This window comes from Magnolia sinica, chromosome 3 (assembly GCF_029962835.1).
Source record: "Magnolia sinica isolate HGM2019 chromosome 3, MsV1, whole genome shotgun sequence".
Lineage (NCBI taxonomy): Eukaryota > Viridiplantae > Streptophyta > Magnoliopsida > Magnoliales > Magnoliaceae > Magnolia > Magnolia sinica.
The window spans coordinates 76,366,450-76,382,935 of NC_080575.1; the positions used below are offsets into that span (position 1 = coordinate 76,366,450).

General features: G+C 37.9%; 1 long non-coding RNA gene across 1 annotated transcript; it reads right to left on the reverse strand.

Moving 5' to 3' along the window:
- Nucleotides 1-585: 585 nt before the first annotated feature.
- On the reverse strand, nt 586-2,936 carry LOC131240036 (uncharacterized). Its single transcript, XR_009168577.1, has 4 exons — nt 2,630-2,936; nt 1,436-1,515; nt 1,294-1,367; nt 586-1,178 (listed from the first exon to the last, which is right to left on the reverse strand). It is a non-coding gene; the product is annotated as an uncharacterized LOC131240036 (long non-coding RNA).
- Nucleotides 2,937-16,486: the final 13,550 nt, after the last annotated feature.

Below are 16,486 nucleotides of genomic sequence, written 5' to 3' on the forward strand. Positions count from 1 at the left end.
AATCCTTTTATTTTGAAAATTCACAACACCCATATCCAGGTTTAACTCAAAATACCTTATCACATCCAACTGGCCCAGTGGTACAACCCTTTCTTCGATTTTGATATAATGCAAGGCCCTGCATCGTAGCTACTATGTAGGCCTCAATCCCACCATCAGTTCAGACCAACTTGGTTTTGCCATTCATTTTGTTTCATACAGTACTGTGAACGGCCCAATTTCCAGGCCCCCCAATATATAAGGTACATGCCATCATAGACATGTGCCCAGCTGGGCCATACATGCATTTGTAGAAATAATTAAGCCCTCTACATGTTCTCAAATCAGGTGTTAGATCGTCATACATACCTTGGTCTCATCCTTTTGCAGTGTGATGGTGCAGAATGTGCTTTCATCGGATGGTGCAGAATGTGCTTTTCAGCTTCTTCATTTAAAAACCCAATAAAAAACCACTCAGGAAAAACTCAGCTGCAAAAGAAAAAGAAAAGAAAAGAAAAAAAAAACACTGAAATTCCACCCTAATCTGACCACCATTTCAGCACCAATTCAAAGATTCAAAATTCCCGTAGTGTGATTACTGGGGATGCATATAAAGGGATTCATGAAATCAGTTTACAACCTTTATGAAAATAAGATTTAAGAAGAAAAAAAAAACCCATGTTTGTATGTACAATTAAGCTAATGGTGTTCCCTAATTATTGTAATGAAGAAGTAAGCCTCAAACTGGAACCATATTCCTTTCCAATCTGACTTGAAAGTGGCATAGTTGCAACTAGAAGCCAAGTCCTTGAATATGATTGCCAGGTACTTTTGCTTATTTCCACTTTAGTATACTTTTAATTGCAACCAAATTCGATAGCATCCATACACAACCAATTCAAAGTAGGTGAGGCTCCTACTAGTGCAACTCATCTCATACCTATTTAATAAATACAACCAGAAAAAAAAAAAAAAAAAACCAACACAACTTTCTGAGTATAGCATTCTTAGTAACAGAAATTTGCGAGATTCAACAAGGAGCTGAGTTAAGAAATCTGACAATACCATATGCAGAAATATGCCACATGTGATGATTAAAAGTCCTCTTAACTTTTGAACAATACCATATGCAGAAATATGCCACAACACTTCAAATTCGGAAGTTGAACTCGAGTTTTGTCTAGTTTTGTCCATATGTACTGCAAGAAAATTAAAGAAGATCATCTGTCATGATAATCATGGAAAGGGACGTACTATGCATGCATAAGAACTTCGAAATTAGAATAGACAAGGCAAAAAGCAAATAGAGCTTACTTCAATAACATGAATAGCATCCCATGCACCTTCTTGCAAATAACTTCTTCAGCCATGCCCTGACTTTGAGCAATCTTCATCCCCAACAACCATCACAAATTAGTGCAATCATATGACATGCATTCGTAGTTGAAAAACTGACCTTTCGTTATTAGGTAGCAAGCCACAAAGTCTTCATTATCTTCCCACATGTATACTGATGAAATCCCCCCTTCATAATACCTACCAATGCAGTTGTGCAAAAGAATTGCTATTACTTCTTTAGAAACAGAGAATAGTTTCTTTCATTTTCTGTGTACTGGCTTTACTTGCCAAATCATTAGATGAGGGTCATGGACAAAAAATTAAGCCTACTGTAATAGATAAATGGTAAATCAAAGATCCAATCTCGCAACATTTTGTTCTGAATAGAACAAAACAGTGAATGTGCAACATTTTGTTCTGAACAAAACATTTTGATAACTTTGCTTGCTACTTTTTAACTATTATTAGTTTGCCACTTACATATAAGGAGCCTAGTACCTTGATATGTATGCCAAGCAAGATAATTGCATTTCCACTTTATGGGACTGACTATTGTAATGCAATTTCTTAGTGCATCCAAACATAGATTTCAACTGATGGTGGAATTAACAATTGGAATCATACATAGTTAGAAGTAGGTCCACAAGCATAATGGGTACTGAAAATTAATGCTCCTCAACTAAATTTAGCCACCCTTCCTCATTTTGCATCTTGAGGTTCTTTGCTCAAAATCACAATCATGTAAGATTGAAGTTGGATTTGAAAGGAATGCCAATGGCTATTTGTGGGCTATTTCCTCACAATGAGTAGTTCCACTTGAATGAGCTTAATCATTGTGATTCAATTCAGTTGAGCTTCCAAACACACCTGTTTGTTTAAGTGGAAATTTGTGCAAAAGTTATACAAACTCCACTTAAGAGATGATTTCTTCTGTTTGAAAAATAAAAAATGAGGGGGAAATCAGTTTCCTTTTCCTCGAATAATGAGGAAAACCATTCCACACTCCCCCATGTGAGAGACAAGTCTCACTGTTCAACTGTTGACCTTTTCACATTTACACAAAAGACAGCACTCATAACCAAACAATGGAATTAAGGTTGGTTGGATTTGGTTGGATTTTGTAGTTTTCCATTCCTTAAGGATTCTTTAGGGGTTTTCCATTTCCATATTTTGGATTCTGTTTATCCAAACACGAAATAGAAAGAATGCAGCAAAGGAAAAAAGGAAATGAAAGAAAGGAAACAAGAGGAAATTCTGAACACAAACATAACCAGGTATGTATGCCCTCTGAAGAGCTGAGATATATAACAACCTCAGATTGTTCTGTTCGGAGTTGAAAATTCCACCTTCCTTTATAGCTGCTGCCAAACCCTGTTCGTGGGATAATGTCTCCCATTAAAGCCTGAAGATCGTGCCACATCTGATTCACGGGACTCTTCAAAACCAACCCACTAATCCCATTTGCTGACCAAATCATAGCAACTTACAGAGAATGATAGTAACATCCACTATAGCCAACAAGAAACAGAAATCAACTGACCAACGTACTAAATAAATAAATAAATAAAAATCAACAAATTCACATAATGCAAATAAGTTGACATGAAGCCAAATAAAAATAAAAATCATTAGAGAGAACTAAATGAAATAAGGAAATCTCCTCTACCAATCTTCAAGGCTTTCCACATATTGGAAATTATGAAAAACATAGGTATATTTGTTGAATACTCCAGTAGCGAGGAGTAGGTTGGCTAGTTGACCTATCTTGGCTCTATGCTAAGCCCAAACCTGGCCAAGGTGGACTCAGGCTTGCCCCAGGGCAGTCAAGTCCAGTTGCATCTCTAGCTACAGTTTTGGGTTCTAGGAAGTGGCAACAATACTACCTAAGTCTTAGATGGTGATGATGCCTTCACGAGTTCCAGCTAGTTTTTTACATGCATGCAGTCATGAGAAAATACCAACATCCAAGTAGGGAAAATGTGAACCCATCATTTCTTCTTCTTCTTCTTTTTTATCTTTTTGAACAAAGCTGCCATCCAAGTGTCAAGAATTTCCTTAATTTATGTTATCAAGTACCTCACAGTCCAATTCATTTTATATGCTTTAGTTTTGGCTGGATTAGATTTTTGTTAGTCTGGTTCAATCGCATGTGTCATGATCCTCATGAGCTTCTTATGGTTGCACATGAAAAGGACTTGAGTATAAAAAATAAAAAATAAAAACAATGAAAAGTATAGCAATTAAAAATATTCAAAGCACATGCCTACAACACCATTTGCATCATGCATGCATGAGAGAGAGAGAGAGAGAAAGAGAGAGAGAGAATAGGAAGAAGGTTGATCTGATCAAATTCTCCTATACTCTCTCCTCTTTTCCTTTTGAAAATTGAACAACATTAGGGTGATGGTTTGCCACCATTTTCAAAATGGAAGCTGATCCAGTCTCGCTCTATCCTCTCATGGTTTCTCTGTCTGGCAGATTATTACAAGGTAACGGTTATAGCCAAGGATAGTTGCCAATTCGTGGTACACAAAGGCAACATCCAGACCATTCATAAGGTGGGTCCCACCGTGAGCATTCCATGGCCAAAAAGACCAGTCTGGTCCACTCATCATTGGACTCCATGTCTACATCACTACCATCAAATAGCCTAGATCTCTCTCTCTCTCTCATACACACTTCAATTGACATGTGGGCCACAAATCCCCTCTTCAATCTAATCCTCATGCAAAATAACCTCAGCATTTCTCTTCAGAAATTTCACTCTTTCTTAAACAGGACAAAAACAACAGAATCAACTAAATTTCGACAATTCACGATACAAATTAGAGAGACAGAGAGAAATTCAATGCAATGGCAGCAGAAAATCTCATGAAATTTCTCACGATTAATCAGTCTAATTTAGTGAAAAATGTCATGATATTTCATGACTTGGGTGGGCCACACCACATAATATAATGGAAAGGGGTTTCCTTAAAACATTTGTAATCATATATTGGGTCTACCTAAATGTGATTCACATATCCAACCCACTCATTATGTGTGTCCTACTTGGATGAGGGGTCAAACCAATTTTCAGCCGCATCCAAAACTCATGTGGGCCCCACCAAGTGCTTTTAAATTTTTTAGGATGTCTTCACATAATTATAGATGGTATGGCCCACTTGAGTTTCGTATACAGATGATTTTTGAGATATCTTATAACTTAAAAGGGACACATCAAATCCACAGTGTTGATGTTCGACACACATCATGATGGGGCCCACAAAACTTACTAACATCAATTCTTAGGTTCTTACGAGGTCAGTAAGTTGGGTCACAATTTTGACCAGAATATTTGGCCCATTTTACATGTCTGATCCATTCACTCTATTTTACTGATCAATACCCTCAATTTGACTAGTTACTCGCCTCAATCAGGCTACATATGAGAAAAGATATTGGGTATACTAAGATTGATCAACAATTTCAGTGAAATTTGATTTAAACATCCGAAGTTATTTACTCTTCAATTTGAACTGATTAGATTGTCCAAAAACGTTTAAAGGTTCAATTAGTGGATGTGCCTAATAATTTAGTAATTTTATTTTTCACAGATAAATTTCAATTTTCTTTTAAAAATAACATTTTTTTTAAAAACGTATATTTTTTCTTTTTTAACAAAATATCATTTTTATTAAAAAATATTTTAAAAAATATTTAAAATACAGATTTTGAATTTTTATTTTCGAAATCTCAAAATTTTCCTCATATTTTAATTTTTTTCTCAAAAATTTCAAATTGCCAATATTTTTCTTTAAAAGCATCATTTTGTTCTCAAAATTTTTCTCAAACATTGTTAAAATTTCTAAACTTCTCAATATTCTTTTTTATCTGACATTACAAATCATTTAAACATTACCTTTTAATATATATATATAAAATTTCTGGAAAAAGATAAAGGAAAAACACCTTTACCGACGAACATTTTCGTCGCTAAAAATCTTAGCGTGAATATTTCCGTTGCCAAAAGTGTGAGCCACGTTTTTTAGCTACGAAACTTTTCGTAGCTAAAAGTGTACGTTGCACTGTTACAGCCTTTAGCGACGAAAATTTTCGGCGCTAAAAGGCTCATCCATGTTTTTTAGCTACGAAAATGTTCGTAGCTAAAAGTATCCTTTCGATTTTAATTTTTTTCAAAAACTGTTGATAGCCTTTAGCGACGAAACGTTTCGTCGCTAAAAGTCTGTTCCACGTATTTTAGCTACTAAAATGTTCGTAGCTACAAGTATGCCTTTAGATTATTTACAAAAATTGTTTACTGCTTTTGGCGACGAAAATGTTTGTCGCTAAAAGTTCAACGTTTTTTAGCTACGAAAATATTCGTAGCTAAAAGTATACCTTTCGATTTTTTTTCAATAACTATTTGCAGCCTTAAGCGACGAAAGCGACTTTTAGCGACGAAACTGATTTCGTCGCTAAAAGTTTTGTTGCTAAAAACCATCTTTCTTGTAGTGTCACCATCATTGCCTTAAAATTGATCCCATCCCTTGGTTGGATGGATTGGAAGGTTAAATCTCGGGATATGCCGAGGGTGCCAAACAAACCCAGTGAAGATGTCCCAGGATATAGCAATCCCATAGATCTTAAACCAATCCACTGACACCACCATCATTACCTTAAAATCCATCCCATCCCTCCTAATCCCATGGGATTCGCCCGGCCAAACAAGCCCTAAGAAGATTTAGAAAATGATATACCAAAAAGCTTAGTGTTTAATATCTAGAGAATGATGGTGATCAAAATGATCTTTATAATGAAGGTTGGAATCCTCTTTAGAATGGAATCTCAAGGAAGATGACTTGAATTTCATAAGATTAGAATCGTAGGATGAGGGATATGAGTGGGGAATCACCTAAGATTTAAATGCCAAAAACCCATTAAAATGCCCAAGAACTGAATGTCATTTGATAAGAAACTGATTTGCAATGGCTATAAAATTGTTAGTTAACGGCTTTATCAATAGGATTGAAAGGTTCTTCGATGGGATTGAATGTTATTTGATAGGATCGAATTGTTCGTCGATCCCATCGAGAAAATTCAGGAATTTATCTGTTTGGTTGCTGGATTATTTCTTCGATCAGATCGAGTGGTTCTTGGATGCCATCGAGACCCATCGACAAATTGTTAATGGGATCGACGACCACTCGAAAACTGCTATTTTAGGCAGGTATGTTTACAACAGCTATGCACATCTTTTAGGCTAACTTATCATGTTCAAATTAGGATTCTAAGGCTATGCAATGATCAATCAAGGTTTACCTATAAAGTTTAGAATCATATAAAAGATAAGGTTATTTTATGTCTAAGGTTAGGGTCATCAAGGCACCTCATTTAAATGTTCTTCACTCCTTGATGATTCATGTCATTTTGTTTATTTGGTCTTCAACTTTAAAGGGCTCAACCAACTCCTTGACACACAGACTCATGCAATTGATAAAACAGGTGCACAAATCAGTGCACTAATAAGATTTATATGATTCCCTTTTGGTACGTCCATAGATTCACATAAATCACTATGCTCAAAGGTAAAGAAAAAAAAGAAAAAGAAACAACTCTCAATATAATAATGGCTCTTTCTCTTATGATGGAATATAAATATATATATATATATATATATATAAAACAAAATAAGGTTTACAAAAAATATTGTCGAATTACAAAATTGCCCTCCGGGTTGGGGGCATAGCCCTTAGACCCCCAAGCAAGGGGGCAAAGCCCCCTATAATCCCCAACGAAAGTGTTGGTTGGATGAACAATATATCCTTGATGATAAACTCCATGGAGCTTGACATCTCCCTCTAAATTTGTCTTCCTCTTTCAATCTATTTTTTCTTCATTTTTTTAGCACAAGGGAGGAGGTGTTAGTGTGGCATTTATGTTGGGATTTTCACAGGAAGGTGTAGTGGCATTTGTGTTGGGATTTTCACAATATGTGCATGTCGTGGGTATTTATCTACTAGGCATTGTACCTAGGAGATGTCACATAAATATCCTTATGCATCAATTTAGCATTGAGAGGCGTGAACTATCTTAAAGATAGTGCCCATGCACGTTCCTCGACCTAGTTGTTGATCTAACTTCATCATATTATTGGTGTCGTGAGATGACGCACCAGACATATTCTAAAAATTCAAAAAGATTTTTTCAATAAAAACCGACTCTGCTCATTACCATTAGAAATTCCCATGGAGACAAAAGGACGAGTCAGATCTATTCCTAAAAAATTTTTGCATTAAAAATCCCATGGAACTCCATTCTACAAGTGAGGATTTAAAACAAGTGGTATTTTCAATAAAAAAGAACTTCGATCGTGACCTTCAAATTCCCCAAGTGGAGATGAATGGACAAGTCAAACATATTTCAGAAAACAAAAAGAGTCGCTGCCAATAAAAATTGGCTTTGATCACCTTAAGGCATCCCCAGTGCAGGAAAATCAACAAAGCGAGACTTATTCAAAAAGAAAAAATCCAAAAAAATTGGATGATAAAGCCCTCCCGCGAGATTAGATGGATCTTTCTGATGGCCTAGAAAATCTCTAAAACTATTGCAATAAAATCCCCATGGAGCTTCTCTCCCTAGGTGGGGCACCCAATATCCGAGGCACCCAATAGCTTCTCTCTAAAACTATTTCAAAAAGTTCAAATTTTTCTTTTTTAATAAGCACCCAATATCCGAGGCACTAATTAGATATCTTCTATACCTTTGGGTGGGGATCAATGCAATAGTAAAATAAGATTTGACTTATCGCAGTTTTTCAGAGTTGTCAGATCCATATGCAATATAAGTGCGGTTGGCTTGAACTCCCAGTGTCAGTTTGGTGACACCATTATAAGTGAAGTAATGGTGTAACAAAAAAAATTTGATGATGAAGCCCTCTCATTAGATCTAAAGGATCTTTTTTATGGCCTAGAAAATCTCTAGAACTGCTACAATAAGATCCCCATGGAGCTTCACTCTCTAGGTGGGACACTTTTCAAAAAATCAAAATTTTTTTAAAAAAGCTTCCAATATTCGAGGCGCTAAGATATCTTCTATACCTCTAGGTGGCGATCAACGTAATAATAAAATAAAATTTGACTTCTCGTAGTTTTCCAGAGTTGTTAGATCCTGTAACGCCCTGAAAATCGGGGGTCGAGCAGAAGCTCAGCTCCCGAGTTCCAACGCATCACTTATGCAACATAGATAATAATGATTAAATCTTGTCCATTTTAGTGCATTTAACATGAGTGAGATTATACCAAATCAGCATATCATACTCCAGAGACAGTTAAATTACGCAAGCGGAAGACGATATAAAGCATATATGTGATTGTAAGTCCCAGAGTATGAACATCACCAGGTTAAATAATTACATGTATAACTCCAAAATTTACAAAATGATAAGGTATAATGTTCAACTAGTCCGTATCCCTGTGATTCCTGTGACGCAACTCTAGGTCTACATAGACCCGCCAAAGAGTTGCATGAAGGAGAACTCCTCCTCGTCATCATAGAAGTTAGGCTCCGCTTCATAAGCATCGCCATCACCTGAAGCTACAACAGAGTCTGGTTGGTATTTTAAAATACCGTCCCAGAGTGAGAGTGAGTGATTAACTTAGTGGAGCTATAAGGCAAAGGTTAACATGTTATCAATTCAGTCAAGCAGTAATGATAAAGCAGTACAACAATCATGTCCTAAGTACTCTTGTTAATGAAGGAATGATATGCTGTAATGATGCATGCCCTCGCCTGCACTCCCTCAGCGACATCATCTCACGATCGCGCATGATAAACTCTCTAAACATGCTCTTTCTCGACAAAGTATATGCAATGTGGTGCATGATCATGTTAGCCAATAGTTAATTAGGTTTATTCATACAACAGATTCGAGAAGCTAAGGTACCTCCCTTTATATCATGTACCCAAACGATGATCCATATAGGGTTGTCAATCTTAGTTAATCACATACGATAGACAAGTTATAGGGCAATGTCACCCCTAATTAAAAAACAGTGGACAGGCAAGTTCAGGTTGCTACGGGAGGCTCGTCACCTCGGCGTAGGCCTAGTTTATCTTATTCGGCTCACGAGTTTGGTTTGCTCACTGAACACTACGGGGAGGCTCGTCACCCTAGCGAAGGTTGACAGCTCGACCACGGTGTCCCATACCACTATGCCGGACTCATGAGTCTTAGCGGATCGTGGTACCAAGGTTAAACGGGCTTTTCACTAGTAAGTGGTACCTTAGATTCAAGCAGTAGCGTCCATACATGGTGAATATACATTAGGTCAATTGGGTTATTTGACAAGCTCGACTAGTGTGAGCACATGTTGAATTAATCGATATGGAGCGCATACGCACTCCTCGTGGCCTAACACTGTCGATAATCACCGTATGACTTGGATTCATCAAACGTATCCGTCGTGGCGAAACTGATTCGGCCACTGATCGTAAACTGTTACCAATTACCTGGAATACAAATCAGTCCCAATCATACTCAAACACAATAGGCATTCATATATGATAGTCAAAACAGCATGTGACAATCAATTCAAACATAAATCTCATTCGAGCACTTTAACAAACACAATGTACATGTTTTATACATAGGTATCTCACCTATTAATACGTAGTAGTAAGATAGGTTACATGAAGGAAACTGTAACTACAAATAAGATAATTGAGAATCATATCTCAACACCCTCATTAAATACATTTCAACAAGCCTTTTCTCATTTAGGCATTTTATCAAACACTTAGACTACACTTATCAACATATAGGTAATAAATTAGTTATAACCTATATTATAGCAAATCCTTTCACAAAGGAGTTGTCACACATACAACAATCATATATTCTCAATCAATAATCATGGAAAGCACAAATCATAATTCTATTTTCATTCAGACATTTCAACAAACACATGGAATGCACTATATTCAACATAGTTCATATATATATGTGTAATACACGGAAAACATCGCATCTAAGCACATGTGACAGCAATCAAGTCAGTCATAAATCATTAACTGACATTGAAAGCCTTGAAGACTATAACCTAAACGTTTATAGTCCGCACCTTTCGTCACTGTACTCATATCGAACTCAGTTCGAATACTACGCCTTTGTCTACGGCACAACGGCTACATAAATCATGAAATAGGTTAACTATTTCACTGATCTACTCATCTGGATACCTAAAATAGATTAGTGTTAGGATTTCTTACCCAAAAATAGTTTCGAATTCGATGGTGTAGCGATACAGGAGAGGGGATTTAACACGTGGAGCGGTGGGATCGAATCCCAGCAACTATCTCTCACTCTCTCTCTCTCTCTTCTCCTCACTTTCTCCTTCTCTTTTCTCTCTTCTCTCTCCTAGGGTTTAGTAAATTCGTATGGAATGAGAGAGGGGTGGGTTAAGGCCCTTATATAAGCCCAGAACTGATGTCAATGGCCCCAGGGCCATGGTATACTTAGGTTATAGCCAAAAGTTGTCTGTTTCGGGCCAACGAAGCTCATCTGGAGGTCCATTTCCTGCATACGGTCTGGAAAAAGTTTCCTGATGATGGATCTATGTCAGGTTAAGATTTCGGTCCGATCAGATTTGTATATCGACCGTGGAGGACTAGTTTCAGTTCAACGGCTATCGTCACTCGATTAGGGCCACAAGTACACTGACACGTGTAGACCTGATCCGAGGGTGTAGTTGGGTCAGAATCTAACAATCTGAAACCTTAGATTTGGTCTGCAAGCGAACGACCCAATTCACTTAAGTTTGAGTCTATTTTTTAAAGATATTCGCGTTTCTCACACACTTTGCTCCGGGCTCAAGTTGTGCATTTTTAGATACTATTTGGACTTGATTTCCGAGATGGTTGTCAAGCCCAGTAAGGCGGTCATAACTATATAGTTTCGGGTTTATCGGACTTTCGACGCACGGTCTAGGTCCAATATGGAGTTTCAGTGTGCTCTTAAGAGCAACTAGGTTTTGAGATTTCTCATAAGTTTTTAAGTAATGTAGAGCTAGCGATTCTACTAGTTTTGGGTCTTGCAGTTCGTATAGAAAGTGATTCGAGCTAATTCACCGATTAATTCAGTTTAGTACTTAATTAATTTTCGTCTAATTTCTAAAGGATTCGGTCCTTAGTGATTTCTGCCTGAGGTGGTACTTGGGTCTTTGTACAGATTTTTCCGAGACGTTACAGATCCATATGCAATATAAGTGTAGTGAGCCTAAATTCCCAGTGTCAGTTTGGTTACACCATTATAAGTGAATTAATGGTGTAACAAAAAAAATGGATGACGAAGCCCTCCCATTTGATAAGACGGATCTTTCTGATAGCCTAGAAAATTTCTAAAACTACTGTAATAAAATCCCCATGAAGCTTCACTCCCCAGGTGAATACTTTTCAGAAAAACCAAAAAGTTCTTAAAATAAGCGCCCAGTATCCGAGGCACTAAGATATCTTCTATACCTCTAGGTGGGGATCAACGCAATAGTAAAATAAAATTTGACTTCTCACTGTTTTCTAGAGTTGCTAGATCCATATGCAATATAAGTGCGGTCGACCTGAACTCCCAATGTCAGTTTGATTACACCATTATAAGTGAAGTAAAAAAGTAGTACTTGAGCCAAATCCTTATCAGGGCAACTGATTAGTGGAGTTGTAACTGTTTAATTTAGAAGATCACATGGAATAGAGGTCGTCTGCACATACCTAATTCGGGATGCTTGAGAGTCTAATTAACTCCATGTAGGCATAGTAAATTCCTCGTAAGGCTACAGAAAGTATGAGGTAGCTAACTACTTTGACAATCAAACAACAAGTACTCTCAAGGTGATCGAATGACAAAGGTCATCATAAATCTAGACAGTAGAGGGATCCCCGTAAGGCCATGAAGCGTAGGGACATTATTGACATTACTATCTAGATTCACTGACATTCTTGATGCTGTTACCAATCCAATGTGAAAGGGTTGTGATTGGCTACCCGTAATGCTGTAGAAAGCGTAAGGACAATTGCAATGTTTTTCTCAATCCTTGTGATATGTGTGGGTTATTTCTTTTCTAGGCGGTCAGTTAATGCCGATATTAAGGCAGCAACTAATCCAGACTACGACCAAGTCTAACCAGAATGGTGGGTTTCCACTAGCTTTAGTATTTGGTTATACACAACCTTGGTAAAAGGGGGCATCTATAGACACCCTATCTTGCAGGGGATGACCAAGTACAATTAGATTTGGACTATGTATGACTTGTGAAAGCCTGCATCCATCAAACCCAAGCCCAAAATCAAGCCCAGAGTCCAATCATAATCCTAAGCCAAATATAAGACAAACCCTAAGCCAAGCCAAGTCCTAAGCTTGAGCCAAAACTAAAGCCAAAGCTAGGTCCCAAGCCTAAACTTGAGTCTAGCCAACTCTTAAGATGAGTCAAATTCAAGTCACATTTGAACTTAAATTCAGGTCCAAATCTAAGCCCCAAAATCCTTTAGAGCCTATTCCTAGTCCAAGCCACAGAACCTAGAGCTCCAAAGAGTCTAACCATAATACCTACTAAAAGTTAAGGCTGGGCCATGAGGTGGGAGGCACTTTAGAGCTTTGGTAGGGACAATTGTTGGGTTAACTATAAAGGAATTTTGCCCTCAAATTGGGTGTCAAACCCTCTAATTTCCCATTTCCCAAACACACACACACACACACACACTCTCTCTCTCTCTCTCTCTCTCTCTCTCTCTCTTTCTCTCTCTCTCCCCCATTATCCAATGGGGGAGTGACACTTGGTACTCCCCTCCCCTCCACCAATCACAAACCTTCACATCATTCTTTGCTCCACAAAGCCTCCCAAATTGCAACCTTGTCAATCTCATTCTTACCACACGCCAAGAGGGAGATCTCATCCACACCCCTTCCCTTCTCTAGCCAAGCCCAAGTACCCTAGCCCTAACCCTAGCCATCGTCTCAACCCATCCTCTTCACCCACTTTCTCCACACCATCCTTACACTAAAGGAAGGAGAAATGAGGGAGCTCTCTCATACCCATTCTCTATTATCTTTCCTTAGCTTTCATTCTCCACAAACCCATCTCCAAAGCATCCAAAACCACCACCCAAATCAAAACCACACATGAAATCACCATTCAAACCAAAATCACCCATCAAAATCCTTATTCAAACCATCCAAACTATCTAAACTATCCAGATCATCCATCTTAACCTCAAAGTTGTCCAAACCATCAAAGCCACCCATCAAGCCCATCCAACCCAATCTAGCCAATCTAAGCCATTCGTCCAAACCCTATATCACATTTAAGTCAATCCAACCCGTTTAAAGACATCGTCTAACCAATACAAGTCATCCCAACGGTCTAAATCTTGTGGAGTAGGGTTGAGGGTTGAAGATATCCAATCATCTCTTTTACGAAGGGTGTCAAGTTTCTTCTTCCACCTCCACATCCCCATTTGTTAGTAATCTCATGTGGTACATTTACTACTTTATTTTTCTTCTTATAATTAGTCGCAATACTTCTTTTTTCTCCAACCCCTACTTTTCCAGGTGTTCTTTAGGCTTATTTTTTATGACTTGTCGGTTCCCGACCCTATCACATTGGAAACCCGAGATTGCCTAGTCATTTTCTCCTTTTTCTTTAGTGCTTCTTAGGTATTGATTGTTACAAGAATTACTATCTTGTTCTCCTACTACCCTCAAGTTGGGCTGTAGCAATTATGGAGTTATTGTCTGCGGCTGACTAGCAGTGCTTAGGTCCATTTTTCCTTTTTTTAAGCTCTTATTGGGTACCGGTTGTTGTGAGAATCACCATCGCATTCTCCTGCTTCCTTCCCCATGTTGAGTTTTGACGGTTATGGAATGCTTGTCCTTGACTGACTTGTGATCTTCCCTTTTCCTTTTCAATACTACTGAATAAGACAACAGTAAAGCTCATTAATCTCTTAAAATCCTGCTAATCCTACGAAGTAGGAACTGCACTTGAGTGTGTGTGGAGACTAATCCCACGAAGTAGAGAGACTGCACTTTAGTGTGGGCGGAGAAGGTGCCTAACCCCTTCTCCATCATTCAGGTCACTTGCTCAAAATCCCAAGTTGCAAATCAAGAGTCATTATAAAGCAAGAAGTTTCCGGACTATCTAATCTTTAAAGATTTTGCAGGGTTTACCTAACTGCAGAATTTTAATGATAATTGGCTAGTGGCGACTCCAAATAGAACATACCATATTCTTGAATTAACCCACACACAAAACAAAAGAAGCACGGACGCAAATCTCAACGTTCGCATTTGCCAAAACTTCTTTTTTTTTTTTTGCGTTCACATTTGCCAAAACTTTTTTTTTTTTTTTTTATAAGGCAAGTAGAAGACTTTTATTTCTTCCAAAAAGGGTACACAACCCAAAGAATACAAAGGGGGGCTACATGCCGAGCAGGGAAGAGAAAAATGAAGAAAAAAAAAAAAGGAAGCCCGCACCTTAAATCAAGGAAAACCCACACCCAAAATCTAATTTTTAATCCTTTGTTCACTAGCCGTAAGTGATGAAACATCTGATGTAGGGTGATCACGAAACCTGTATTGAGTCCATACCATTTGGATTGTCTAAGAGGGCCCCGCTTGGCTGGGACCCTATAATCAGCAGTGGGTGGTACCGTGACTGTGGGGACCACCTCGACGTATGCATTGTACATCTACACAGTCCATTCATTTTGCCAGCTCATTTTATGGCATGAGCCTAAAAATGAAGTAGAAACAAATCTCAAGTGGACCACACCACAGGAAACAATGGTGAATGACTATTAAAACTTCTAGTTGGAGACAAGTTTTGGATCAAGTTGATATTTGTGTTTTCCCTTCATCCCGGTCCGTGTGAGATATTTATAAGTTTTGGATCAAGCTGATATTTGTGTTTTCCCTTCATCCCAGTTGGTGTGAGATCTTTATCAAAAAGGTTGGATGGCAAATAAACATTACAGTAGAGGTGTGATAGGTTAGATGGCAAATAAACATTATAGTGTAGCGGAGCCTAAGAAGTTTTGAACAGTGGGCATTCAATGCCATTATTTACGATGGTGTGGTCCTCTTGAAATGTAAACTCCTGGTCTATGTGAGATCTTTATTAAAAAGGTTGGATGGCAAATAAACATTACAGTAGAGGTGTGATAGGTTGGATGGCAAATCAACATTATAGTGGAGCGGAGCCTAAGAAGTTTTGAACGGTGGGCATTCAATGCCATTATTTTCTATGGTGTGGTCCACTTGAAATGTAAACTCCCAGTCGATGTGAGATCTTTATCAAAAAGGTTGGATGGCAAACAAACATTACAGTAGAGGTGTGATAGGTTGGATGGCAAATAAACATTATAGTGGAGTGGAGCCTAAGAAGTTTTGAACGGTAGGCATTCAATGCCATTAGGTTGGATGGCAAATAAACATTATAGTGGAGTGGAGCCTAAGAAGTTTTGAACAGGGCATTCAACGCCATTATTTTCTATGGTGTGGTCCACTTGAACCTTACAAGACACCTTACCAGACAAAATGAGGTATTTTAGAATACCTCCTGATCCTTCTGATCTTGGGGCCTACACTCACACCACTCGATACCACGACCACCGGGTAAGAATTCTCAATCACTTCCAAATGAGACAGGTATGCGGTGGTGAAATTTTAATATGTTTATATTCTATTTGAGTCGTAGGAGAAAAGGTAGCTCGAATGACAGTTTTAATATCATCTATGGGTCTTAAATGATACTCTGACAGTGTATAGTGCTTCCTACTCATCAGCCACTTAAAAACTTTACACGTGGAATAGATTACCTCAAATTAAACTATCAAAGTATGAAACCACTTATCTAAGTCACAATACAAAGTTCAATTTATTTGAAAAATCCTAACCTGTACACATTGGCTGAAATGAGACTATTGGATGTGTTTCGTTCCAACCACCTAATAACTCTCCATAAACTTTATAATCAGAAGATAAAACCATAATTAAGTTTGTTTTGAAATGTAAGAAAATAAAACTCTTATTACTGAACCCCCCGGGCTATGGAAAGAGATCCTACAACAAAATTGGACCATCGGTTAACAATAAAAACTGCACATAAGGCTCACTATACAAGATATGTCCAAGCTTTTCAAC